Source organism: Gymnodraco acuticeps, unplaced genomic scaffold, assembly GCF_902827175.1.
Source record: "Gymnodraco acuticeps unplaced genomic scaffold, fGymAcu1.1, whole genome shotgun sequence".
Classification (NCBI taxonomy): domain Eukaryota; kingdom Metazoa; phylum Chordata; class Actinopteri; order Perciformes; family Bathydraconidae; genus Gymnodraco; species Gymnodraco acuticeps.
The window spans coordinates 754,936-767,010 of record NW_022992032.1 but is presented as its reverse complement, the minus strand read 5'-3'; the positions used below and the strand labels follow the sequence as shown (position 1 = coordinate 767,010).

Sequence of the window (12,075 nt, the reverse complement as noted above, 5' to 3'; positions counted from 1 at the left end):
CACGGACCTGCCGAAGGGGCCGAAACCACAACATCTGCAAACAACAGTGTCTGAGGGCTTCTTAAGATTTAATAAACTATGAATGTGTCATATCCATGTAACGGGAAGAAACTCAACTAACTGATGATATGAACCATTTTTATCAAAGAAAAACACAAGACTAATGCTGAGCCTCTGAATTAGCCCTGAGCGAAAAAATGCTAACGCCGTTAGCACAGAACTGATTGATTGATTGATTGAAAAGTTTATTAACAGCTTGTATATTGGGTACAGTACAGTACAGCTCAAAACATACAATTGTTAAGGGGATGCAGACCAGAGAAAGACTTTCGTCTTGTTTACATCAGGGTCCCCCATTTCCAATTCATCATGTCATTTAAGACATATAAGACATATTTGACATACAGATGGCTTATTTACAATTTACATACAGGTGGTTTTTTTACATACAGATTGCTTGTTTACAATTTTCATTTTAGATTTCGTTCTAATACATCCTAACCGGACATTTAAGACATACCAAGTCTACAGATATACAGTTAGTAACAGAGTCTAAAATGCGAGTATATACATAGATGGGGGGGGGGGGGGGGGGGGGGGGGAAGCTGTCCATTGAACGACAGGTTGAGATTTGTACCATTACCGGGGCCAGTTTTGCAATGCTCTCCCCCGAAGGTGCTCTTTAAGAGAGGTTTTGAAGGTAAGTATAGTTTTACTTTCCTTTACAGTTGTGGGAAGAGCGTTCCACCTTGATGTGGCATAATTGCGAAACGTGTATTCCCCCTTTTTTGTGCCAAATCTGGGTTTCACATGATTTGTGGAGCTCCCTCTGGTGTTATGATCATGGTATTCCTTGACCTTTGGGAAGAATTTTGACATGTACATGGGTACCATAGAGGTGTAGTGGATCTTGTAGACCAGGCCCATTGCAAGTAGCTGTACTCTGTCGTCTACTCTAAGCCATCCTAGGTTGTCAAAGTGGGCAGAGGTGAGGTGGGTTCTAGATGAAAGGTCAAGCAGTAGTCTGACCAGTTTATTTTGCGATGTTTGAAGTTTTATTTTTAGCGCCTTGGAGGTGCTATGGTACCATGACGTGCAAGCATAGTCATAGTACCCTTGAATGAGTGCTCCTGCCAGAGTTTTCAGGGGGTTTTTGTTTACCAGAGAGGAGATCCGGTATAGGAATCTAGTTCTTTGATTGACTTTTTTTATTACATTGGATGCCATTTTGTCACAGGAGAGGTTTGCCTCAAGAATAGATCCTAGGTATGTAATTTCCTTCTTACTTGTGACAATAATGTCGCCCACTGCAACTGAGAAGTCGTCGGATTTGCTGAGATTATGTTTCGAACCGAAGAGAATGGACTCTGTTTTACCCAGGTGTAATGATAATTTATTATCGGCGAGCCAGGTGCAGATTCTGCCGAGCTCGGAGCTGAGGGTTTTTTCAACCTGCAACCTGTTCCTGTCAGAGACCAGCAGGGCTGAGTCGTCCGCGAACAGGAACAAGTTGCAGTCACATGCTGATGACATGTCATTTACATAAATTAGGAACAGTAACGGACCTAATATGCTTCCTTGTGGAACACCACAGCTCACTGGGAGGGGGGGGGGACAGAGTACCGTTTACCTCCACCATCTGTTCTCTCCCCTCCAGGTAGGATTGCATCCAGCTCACCGATAGTTTATCAAAACCAATTGCTTTTAGCTTGTCAATCAGAATGGGGTGATTGACAGTGTCGAAAGCCTTTTGTAGGTCCAGCATCACCATGCCGCAGTACTTGCCCTCGTCCACCTCTTGTTTGATGTGGTCGCTCAAATAAAGAAGGCATGTGTCAGTGGAGTGGGATGTTCTAAAGCCAGATTGAAATTCATAGATTAGTTTATTTTCCGCGAGGTACTTTTCGACCTGTTCATATACAATTTTTTCCATGACTTTCGAGATGGAGGTAAGTATAGAAACAGGGCGGTAGTTGCCTGGGTCCAATTTGCTGCCCTTTTTGTGCAGGGGGGTTACTCTTGCAATTTTGAAGTCTTTGGGTACTTTTCCCTGTTTTATGGAGAGGTTAATTATGTGAGCTATGACTGGTGAGATGGCGGTTGCTGTGTCTCTGAGGAATTTGGAGGGGATATTGTCGTGGCCAGTGGCCTTGTTAGGTTGGAGGGCGCTCAGTTTAATGAGTACCTCTGCTGTTGTTACACTTGCTAGACTGAAATCATCTTTGCGTACCCCTAGGTTTTTGTAGTAGGTCATGATGTGATCTACTCCAAAAAGCCCTAAGTGGGAGGGTAATTTATTTACAAGAGTTGTGGCTATGTTTGTGAAAAAAATGTTCAAGTACTTGGCCACATCCAGTTTGTCTGTGATGAGCCTGTTATCTGTCTTTATGTTTAAGTTAGAACATCTCGTTTTGAGTTTTTTACTGCAGCCAAGCTGGTTATTGAGTAATTTCCAAAGTTCACGGGGTTTATTTTTGTTTTCCTCAGTTTTGACATTGATGAAATTCTTTTTGGCAGTTTTGATCATGGAGCTTACGTCATTTCTTAGTCTGTTTCTTTCAATTTTGAGTTCAGTCACGTGGGCTTGGAGTTCACTGCTCGTGCTTTTGGAAAGCATTGACTGACTTTTATGAAACTCAGAGCATTTTTTGTCTCTGGTTTTCATGGCGGTCAGTATGCCGGAGTGCATCCACGGCTCAGCGCGATTTTTTACCCTGGTTGTTCTTAGGGGGGCCAAATCATTGAGTATTGCAGAGAATTTGTTTTTGAAACCAAGCCATGTTTCTTCAACTTGTGTACCACTGAGCTCATCTGACCAGTCCAGGCTCTCCAGTTCTAGGTTAAAGGCCTCGCTAGAGTAGTTTTTGAGGTCTCTAGATATGACTGTTTTGTGACAGCCGGCCCTTTGTTTTAGCTTTTTGCGGGTACAGAATATCATATAATGATCACTTAACCCGCATGCTATAACCCCTTTACTGGAGATCCTGGACTTGTCAGAGGTCAGAATGAGATCAATGGTAGTTTGTGTTGTTTCACATACCCGGGTGGGTTGGGTGATTAGCTGGCTGAAGCCGTGCAGATCACAAATCCTACTGAAGGACTTGAAGACGGACGTGTCTTTACGTTGCATATCCGTGTTCCAGTCTCCAATAATAATTGTCTCTACATCCCCCACATCAGCCAAACACCCATCTAATGTATCATAAAAGTCACTCTGTTCCGGTGGTCTATAGATTGTCCCGACTATTACAGATTTAGCATTGTCAAAAAGAATTTCAACCCACACAGATTCAATATTTTCATGATGCAGGTCAACTCACGGTATTAAACCCTTATTACTTATCGTAAATGCACATCCAACCCACCGATTAGCATCGTGAGATTACACAGATTCGATAGGTATCGGTATCATCACTCCATGACCAAAACGATCAATGATCGCGACATGAGAAACAAAAACACACACAACACGTGGCATTAGGTAGCAAACAAGGCACATTTCTTACCTTAGCTGTTATTCTGATCAAAAGTGGTCTTCAATGGCATTAAAACGATAAAAACGCTGCTGAACGTTAATCCATAGGTTAATCCAATGTGTCTGTGTCACTTTGAAATGATTTCTGATAATCCATCTGCAATAACCCTAGTTTTACATTTTCAGATTTCAGAGCGTTTTTCTTTTGCTAAATCTCTCTAAAAAGGTCAAATGTCTCTTGTTTTGCATCAATCTTGATACAGGGTACTTATTATATGTTGTACTTTGGATTCCTAAAGCTTTTTGTCTACTAACCCTTCATCCAAGGTTAGTTTTCACTATAAATACAAAATGTTTTTTGGACGGACACTATAATTTACTATGTTCAATCTGAATTTTCTTTAAAATAAAAAACATCTATATTGATTCTAACTTTTCTACATCCAACTCACAGGTTTATCATTACGTTGAGAAAAAAGATGATTAATTTACCCCTTTTAGAAGGGAAGTTATTGTCATTTGTTGTGGAAATGTCCTTTTCAAGCCTGAGACCTGAAAAACAGGCTTGGAGCCTAACAGAAGTAGCTACTAACTAAAGTTGTCAGATGCATGTTATGAAGTAAGAAGTTAAACATAATTACTGATGTATACTTTAGTAAAGTGAAGTATTTAAAAATCTCTTTACAGAACATTTTATGTGTATTTCTCTTGCAATTTCTTACTATTTGTAGCACATACTACAATTAGAATTGTACTTAAACAACATTTGACCAATCAGATACTGGCAGATTTGCCTTTTACTTTACGTCTATACTGTTATACTGTATTAGCTACATTTAGTCTTTTCTTCTGGTGATTCAGCTCCTGCTTCATTTATTAAACCTCTGCTCTGGACTGATATTACCTATGGTTATACAATACACATTTAACTGTTAGACAAACAAACATGTACTTTAAACTAAACACTTCTTAAGCATCACTCAGTTTAAGAATCTTAACAGGTTATTTATTTACTTTTGTATATCAAGTGTTGCAGTGGGGGTGAGCTACCCACGATAAAACCCCTTTTCTATAAGGACTCCATTGTTACAGATCATAATTAGTAGTAGTTTTTCCAAACAGAGAACAATTGAAATATCTCTTTCACAAACAAATAGATGAAAAGATTATACTTTGTCTGTGTTCAAATCCTGACTTAAACACATCGAAACAGTTATTTAAATGCAAAAAACTCAGCTGTTGAAAAACAACTTTTTCAATGATTTTACCTATGGGAGGTTTGATATGGGTCTGTAGTTGTTCATTACTGAAGCGTCTAGATTGTTCTTTTTTAAGAGGGCTTTAATGACTGCAGTTTTCAGGGCCTGTGGAAAAACACCTGAGTGAAGAGACTTGTTTACTAAACTTAACACAACAAGTAAGGGAACAATGCTTTTTGGCAATACATCTTGGAATACCATTGGAAAGCCTGTTTTCTGATATTTCCAATGGTACTACATTTGTGAGGAACAAGCATTTGTGGGATGAGCAGCAGAGCTGAGTAATTGGGGTGCGCCCCTGAAAAAATGTGACAAATCTCCTATGCCAATGCCAAATAGCTTTTTTTGCTGCTGACTCTAGTTTGGTGTTGTTTGGTGGATTGGATGATTGAAATCTGACAAATACAGACATATTGGCAACAATTGATTTGTGAACAATTAATTAATTTAACAAGCAGCCTCAGTAGCGTGTGGAAGAACCAAACACAGCCACAACAGCCTCTCCTACAGCAGGGCCAAGTTGATCCCGCAAGTGTTCATTGGGGTTGAGGTCAGGACTGCAGGCCATCCTCTACTCGAAAGGAGGGTCAGGCCAATTGTCGAACCTCAGATTGAGGAGGAACAATGCGGATTCCGTCCTGGTCGTGGAACGACGGATCAGCTTTTTACTCTCGCAAGGATCCTGGAGGGGGCCTGGGAGTACGCTTATCCGGTCTACATGTGTTTTGTAGACTTGGAGAAGACGTATGACCGAGTTCCCAGGGAGTTACTGTGGGAGGTGCTGCGGGAGTATGGGGTGAGGGGGTCTCTACTCAGGGCCATCCAATCTCTGTACTCCCAAAGCGAGAGCTGTGTCCGGGTCCTCGGCAGTAAGTCGGACCCATTTCCGGTGAGGGTTGGCCTCCGCCAGGGCTGCGCTTTGTCACCAATCCTGTTTGTAATATACATGGATCGGATTTCGAGGCGTAGTCATGGGGGAGGGGGTCTGCAGTTTGGTGGACTAAGGATTGCACCACTGCTTTTTGCAGATGATGTGGTTCTAATGGCTTCATCGGTCTGCGACCTTCAGCACTCACTGGATCGGTTCGCAACCGAGTGTGAAGCGGCTGGGATGAGGATCAGCACCTCCAAATCTGAGGCCATGGTTCTCAGCAGGAAACCGATGGACTGTCCACTTCAAGTAGGGAATGAGTCCTTACCACAAGTGAAGGAGTTCAAGTATCTCGGGGTCTTGTTCTCGAGTAAGGGAACAATGGAGGGTGAGATGGGCCGGAGAATCGGAGCAGCGGGAGCGGTACTGCAGTCGCTTTACCGCACCGTTGTGACGAAAAGAGGGCTGAGCCAGAAGGCAAAGCTCTCTGTCTACCGGGCCATTTTCGTTCCTACCCTCACCTATGGTCATGAAGGATGGGTCATGACCGAAAGAACGAGATCGCGGATACAAGCGGCCGAGATGGGTTTTCTCCGCAGGGTGGCTGGTGTCTCCCTTAGGGATAAGGTGAGAAGTTCGGTCATCAGGGAGGGACTCGGAGTTGAGCCGCTCCTCCTTCGCGTCGAAATGAGCCAGTTGAGGTGGTTCGGGCACCTAGTTAGGATGCCACCTGGGCGCCTCCCTAGGGAGGTGTTCCAGGCACGTCCAGCTGGGAAGAGACCAAGGGGTAGAACTAGGACCAGGTGGAGGGATTATATCTCTTCGCTGGCCTGGGAGCGCCTTGGGATCCCCCAGTCAGAGCTGGTTGATGTCGCCAGGGAAAATAAAGTTTGGGGCTCTCTGCTGGAACTGCTACCCCCGCGACCCGACCACGGATAAGCGGGAGAAGATGGATGGATGGACATTGTGGAAGTGTAACTTTAGACTTCGGGTTAGTGTGACAGCATTTTTCATTATTTATTTATTTCATTATAGTGTACAGTAATCGATGCCATTTCATTTATATTGTAATATCACAGTACCACAGTGCACTCCTCATTTCTCATTATTTACAGAATTTTTTTTAATCAAAAAATGTATGGAAAAATGTATAAGCAGATGTATTCATAATTATTATTATTATTTGAATTTCAATACAAAATATTAAAAAAGTAAGCTCCACCTCAAACACAAACACAAAGGCACATCAAAAGGACTAGCCCTTCATAACAGTAAGCAACCACACGAAGGAGAGCGTCTCCTGGCATTGGCATCAGCAAAGGGGGGCCGATCCCACTCCTCCAGCTTCTCCTTATATCCTGCCAGCGATTAGGAACACCTGGTAGAGAAGGTGGAGCAAGGGGCAGACCAGGTTTGTCTGCGCAGCAGGGAGACAGAGAGACAAACAGGAGGGGAGCACGTAACAATAACCTTAAGAAATGAACTGCAATAATTCCCACGGAGCTGTGAGCACTTATAAATGTATGTGACGCTTTTCCACTCATCTTCCAGTTGTTGGTTTTCCTCTGATGAAATCGACCAGCTGTGAAGGTGGGGGCGGGGCTTTTATACGTCTGCTCTCGTGTATCCTCCCTTTTCGTTTCCTCCCGCACCCCTACTCCCCCACCCCTCCTCGACTCCTCCGTGTGCATTTCAGCTATTGGGACGTCCTTCAAAATGGCGTGTCTTGATCGATTTCCGGGTCAAGTCCCGGAGGAAGGGAAGAGAGGAGTCGAGGAGGGGTATTGGGATGAGGCTCCAGAGGGCTGCTGTGCCTCCTGTCATCATTAATGGACGTCTCTTTAAAAGGACCGCTCAGAGGAGAGTCGTTCTCATTTCTCGAAACGCCTTCTGCTTCCCCTCCTCTCTCATCGGTTCCCATCCTCGACTCCTCCGCTCGCATCTCCTGTGGGCGGGACTAAGACACGAGGACAGGAGTCGAGGAGGGGAAATCCCAGAAATGAGAAAGGCCCCCGGACTTTTATCGGATCAGCGGAGGAGTGATGAGGTATCTAGAGATCTGAGTCCAGCGGGCTGCTTGTGTTCCTGTTCATCAGGACATCATATGACCAGCAGATCCTGTGTGAACGCTCTACGTTAGTCACTGGATGTCCGACAACATGCACACTAACTTATATTGCAGCTATAGGCTATATATATATATACATACATACATACATATATATATATACATATATATATATATATATATATATATATATATACATATACATATATATATATACATATATATACGTATATATATGTATATACATATATACATATACATATATATATATATATACATATATATATATAGAGAGAGAGAGAGAGAGAGAGAGAGCGAGAGAGAGTGATGGAAGTCAGGGAGGAACTGCAGGTACAGTCACACAAAAGAATGTAGGCTTAATAACCCCATCTATCTATAACTTAGTCTTCATTTACAATATAGACAATAGGTATCATTTAAAAAAAAAAATACATCTATTGTAGTTATGTCATAATAACATACAATTGTATAAAACACAATTTGCTTACATCTTTGTTCTCTTTTGAGAATCAAACAAAACGGATTTAAATTTTAAAAAAATAATGCAAACAAGCTAAATTAACTAAATTGCTGAATTTCTTTTAATTCACTGGCAGGAGCGACAAGTGAGGAGCAAAAAGAAAAAATATTAGCCTCTTCTGCATGTCCAGATCATTAATAGTAACAATCAACTGATCCTTATGGTTACACTTTCAAACATAATTGATGCTGCAGCCCACTGACATGGTTTGAAATCAATCATCCAATTTGTGACCTCCCACAGGACTTAACCACCTAACTAGATCATGAAAATCCCAAAAATCAGCAAAAAGCACATTTGGACCTCGGTATTTAGGAAATCCTGGATACGGCCCTGCCTTTAAGCCTATATGTTTAAGCAATTAGGTCTGCCTTCCCCGTCTTGCACCATTAGGACCCCTGCTTAACTGCCTAAATTGCAACTATGCACGTTTTGGTGGGCTAAGCGCAGCTTCACATATTTTTGGCTACATTTAAAGTGCCCAAATGTAAGTTTCAATATTATGCAATGCAAAGTTTTTCTTGGCCTACATTACTCTTATAGAAGGAAAGATAACAGTGATAGTTATGTTTCAGAATAACCTTTATTGGAAATTGTTGGAAAAATATCAGTCGTCACCAGCTTGAGCTTCAAGCTCAGGATCCATGTATTTATTATCCTTGCAAGAATGGAAGTAGTCATCACATACAGAGCATTTGGTAAAACTTGTTCCTGAACAGTGTCCTTCACATGCTGATATACAAGAGAGGGAGTTACAGTCACAAGATACATATATACCAGCTAGGGATGGGAATTTGAAAGCAAATGTATATTCGACCCCCCCAAAAAACGGTTAACCGAAATGTACATATCCTATACAAAAAAAAAAAAGTGGGAAAAATGTTGACAAATAAAATAAAATATTTTGAAAAATAAATAAATGTTCAGATAAATATAGAAACCAAGTCGAATTTGTCAAATGTATTGAGCAGTTGACAGCTATAGGCCTACAGCTTTCATGCTTAAAACACAACTTGGTTTTTAAATGAAAGAGGGATCATACAACACGAACAACATAACGGGTCATGGTAACGTAACCCTATTATAACAGAGATCAACAACCTATAGCAGGGCCTATGCACAGAATGCAGCTATTCAATACCCATTCTTGTTTAAGAATATGAGCATGTCTACTCAGGGGAGAGGCGGGTGCAGAGACGATTCACAATCAGGCCAGCTGTAGAGAAGACCCTCTCAGCTGGAATTTGGGCATAAGATGAGGTTTGAGTCTGCGTGATCTGCATGTAGGGAGGGGCAGCAGCCATATCATCAGCTAGAACTAGCTGGATCTGATGGATTTGGACATAAACGCGAGTGAAGTATAACGAACGCGCGCGAGAGAGAGATCAGCACCTGCAGCTCTGCCCGCTGTGAGGGACCGGTGAGCGGAGCAAAACACATCTTTAGACCTAACACATTTAGCTATGGCACTGTCGTAAACATTGAATTATTCCATTTGATCAAATTTAATAAAATAAAATAAAAAAGAACAAAAAAAATATTTATAACTCATATTCGAATATCTGAATAATTTCGAATATTAGATGAATCATTCCCATCCCTAATACCAGCTCCAGCATTTGGTTAGATTAGCTTTGTCATCATGTGTACTCTCATATTGGAAGAGTATATTGAGTATTTTCCCAACAGAAATAAAAACTGTCTAAAATGTGCAGGCTTTGCAAAAATAATCCTCATTCACAGAGGACTCCCGAACACATTTCATGTGGTACTGCATAGTCCACCCAGTGCACTCAATCTTAAAATAAACATAAAAAACACGTGTTAGAATATTGACAAACATTTTCTTTAGGTTAACATCCCTCATCCAGAGTAAGCAGTAATCAATTGTTTACATTTAATTAAACAAGCAATGTATAGGTTGGGATCTTAGCTGTTATCCTTTCTGTTTAGAGTCTGTGCTCAGAGGTTTCTTTAACTGCTCCAGTGTCCTCCCATAGTGCAAAGACATGCAAGTTTAGTGAATTAAAGTCAACATTTTCAATATCTGTTACAGTGAGTGTTCACCCGGTGATGTTGAGGTAACCAATCCAGGGTGTATCCCAGTCTTCCCGCCAAATGTTGGTCTGGAAATTAAGGCAAGGCAAGGCAAGTTTATTTATATAGCACTTTTCAACACAAGGCAATTCAAAGTGCTTTACAAAAAATGAAAGAGATTAAGAAAATGGCATTTAAAATCAGTCATTAAAAAGAAAAGCTAATAAAATAAACATTAAAAGAAAAAATACATGGATAAAAGTTACAGTGCAGTCTAAGATATGAATAGTTCAATTAAAAGCAGCGACAAAAAGAAAAGTCTTCAGCCTGGATTTAAAAGTAGTCAGAGTTGTAGCGGACCTGCAGGTTTCTGGGAGTTTGTTCCAGATATTTGGAGCATAATAACTGAACGCTGCTTTACCATGTTTAGTTCTGACTCTGGGGACAGAAAGCTGACCAGTCCCTGAAGACCTGAGAGATCTGGATGGTTCATAATTTAGCAGGAGGTCAGAAATGTATTTTGGGCCTAAACCATTCAGTGCTTTATAAACCAGCAGCAGTATTTTGAAATCTATTCTTTGACACACAGGAAGCCAGTGTAAAGACTTCAGAACTGGAGTGATGTGATCCACTTTCTTAGTGTTAGTGAGGACTCGAGCAGCAGCGTTCTGAATTAGCTGCAGCTTCCTAATAGATTTTTTAGTGAGACCTGTGAAGACACCATTGCAGTAGTCGAGTCTACTGAAGATAAAAGCATGGACAAGTTTTTCCAAATCCTGCTGTGACATTAGTCACCATTAATACAACTTCTTACCCATTGGTCAACCTTAGAACCTGAGCTCAATTCCCCACAAGCCTGACAGAGCTGGGATAGGTCACCGAAAGAAAAAAAAAGATAAGAAATACAGGCATTAAGGTAGTGAAATGCCAAATAAGACATCATATTTCTTGTTTCCCTGGTCTAGTCCTTTATACCTGAATTTTTCACAGGAGCCATTGCCATGTTTAACCTCATTGAGGAGATATATACACACACACACACTAATAAATGTTACCTTGCCAACAAACACACCGCATGAAGTCGAATCCTGCCATTTAGGGCGAGTGATTTTTACAGCGATCTACACAGGAAACAGATAGATTGGGTTTTGTATATAAGCCCAAGTAAGATACTTTTATAAGTCAAGAAGAGCCGAATGCTCACACAGGACAATCTAATGTTATTAAAGTAAGACAGTAATAATCAGGAAAATGATTTATGTGGCTTTGTGTTGCTCCCTCTTAATATAATCCAAAATCATGTATATGTCTAGTAAACACAGTAGAGCTTATATTTTATTCACCTTGTTAAATCTTTGCATCTGATTAACTGCTCTTCATTGGCCCCGAATGGGTCAAAGAACAGGGACCGGTTTTCTTTCAGATACATGATCTATGGAAGTGCAAACAAATTGTTGAGTGTTAAATAAAATAAATGTCTTGGCCATTAACATTTTTAGATTACTTACATTGAGTGTCCAGTGTACCCTGTCACAGACTGCTCTGGCTGCCACACCGCATGAAGTCAAATCCTGCCGTTTAGGGTGAGTGATTTTTACAGCGATCTACACAGGAAACAGATAGATTGGGTTTTGTATGTAACTGAAAAATATTTGTGCATACATCAGTACATATGTTCATATAAACACTTATTTCTAGTCCTACTCCACTCACCTTTCTTAAACCTCCTTTGTGGGTTCCTTGCCAGAGGGAAGTCATGAGGTAGGAATAACAAATCAATACCCCAGCTTTGGCCCCAATCCATGATAGATAGGCATTCACAAT

General features: G+C 41.2%; 1 long non-coding RNA gene across 1 annotated transcript; it reads right to left on the bottom strand.

Annotated features, from left to right (window-relative positions):
* Positions 1 to 9,825: 9,825 nt before the first annotated feature.
* On the bottom strand, positions 9,826 to 12,075 carry LOC117536636. Its single transcript, XR_004567594.1, has 6 exons — positions 11,965 to 12,075; positions 11,760 to 11,855; positions 11,595 to 11,683; positions 11,307 to 11,372; positions 11,066 to 11,116; positions 9,826 to 10,340 (listed from the first exon to the last, which is right to left on the bottom strand). It is a non-coding gene; the product is annotated as an uncharacterized LOC117536636 (long non-coding RNA).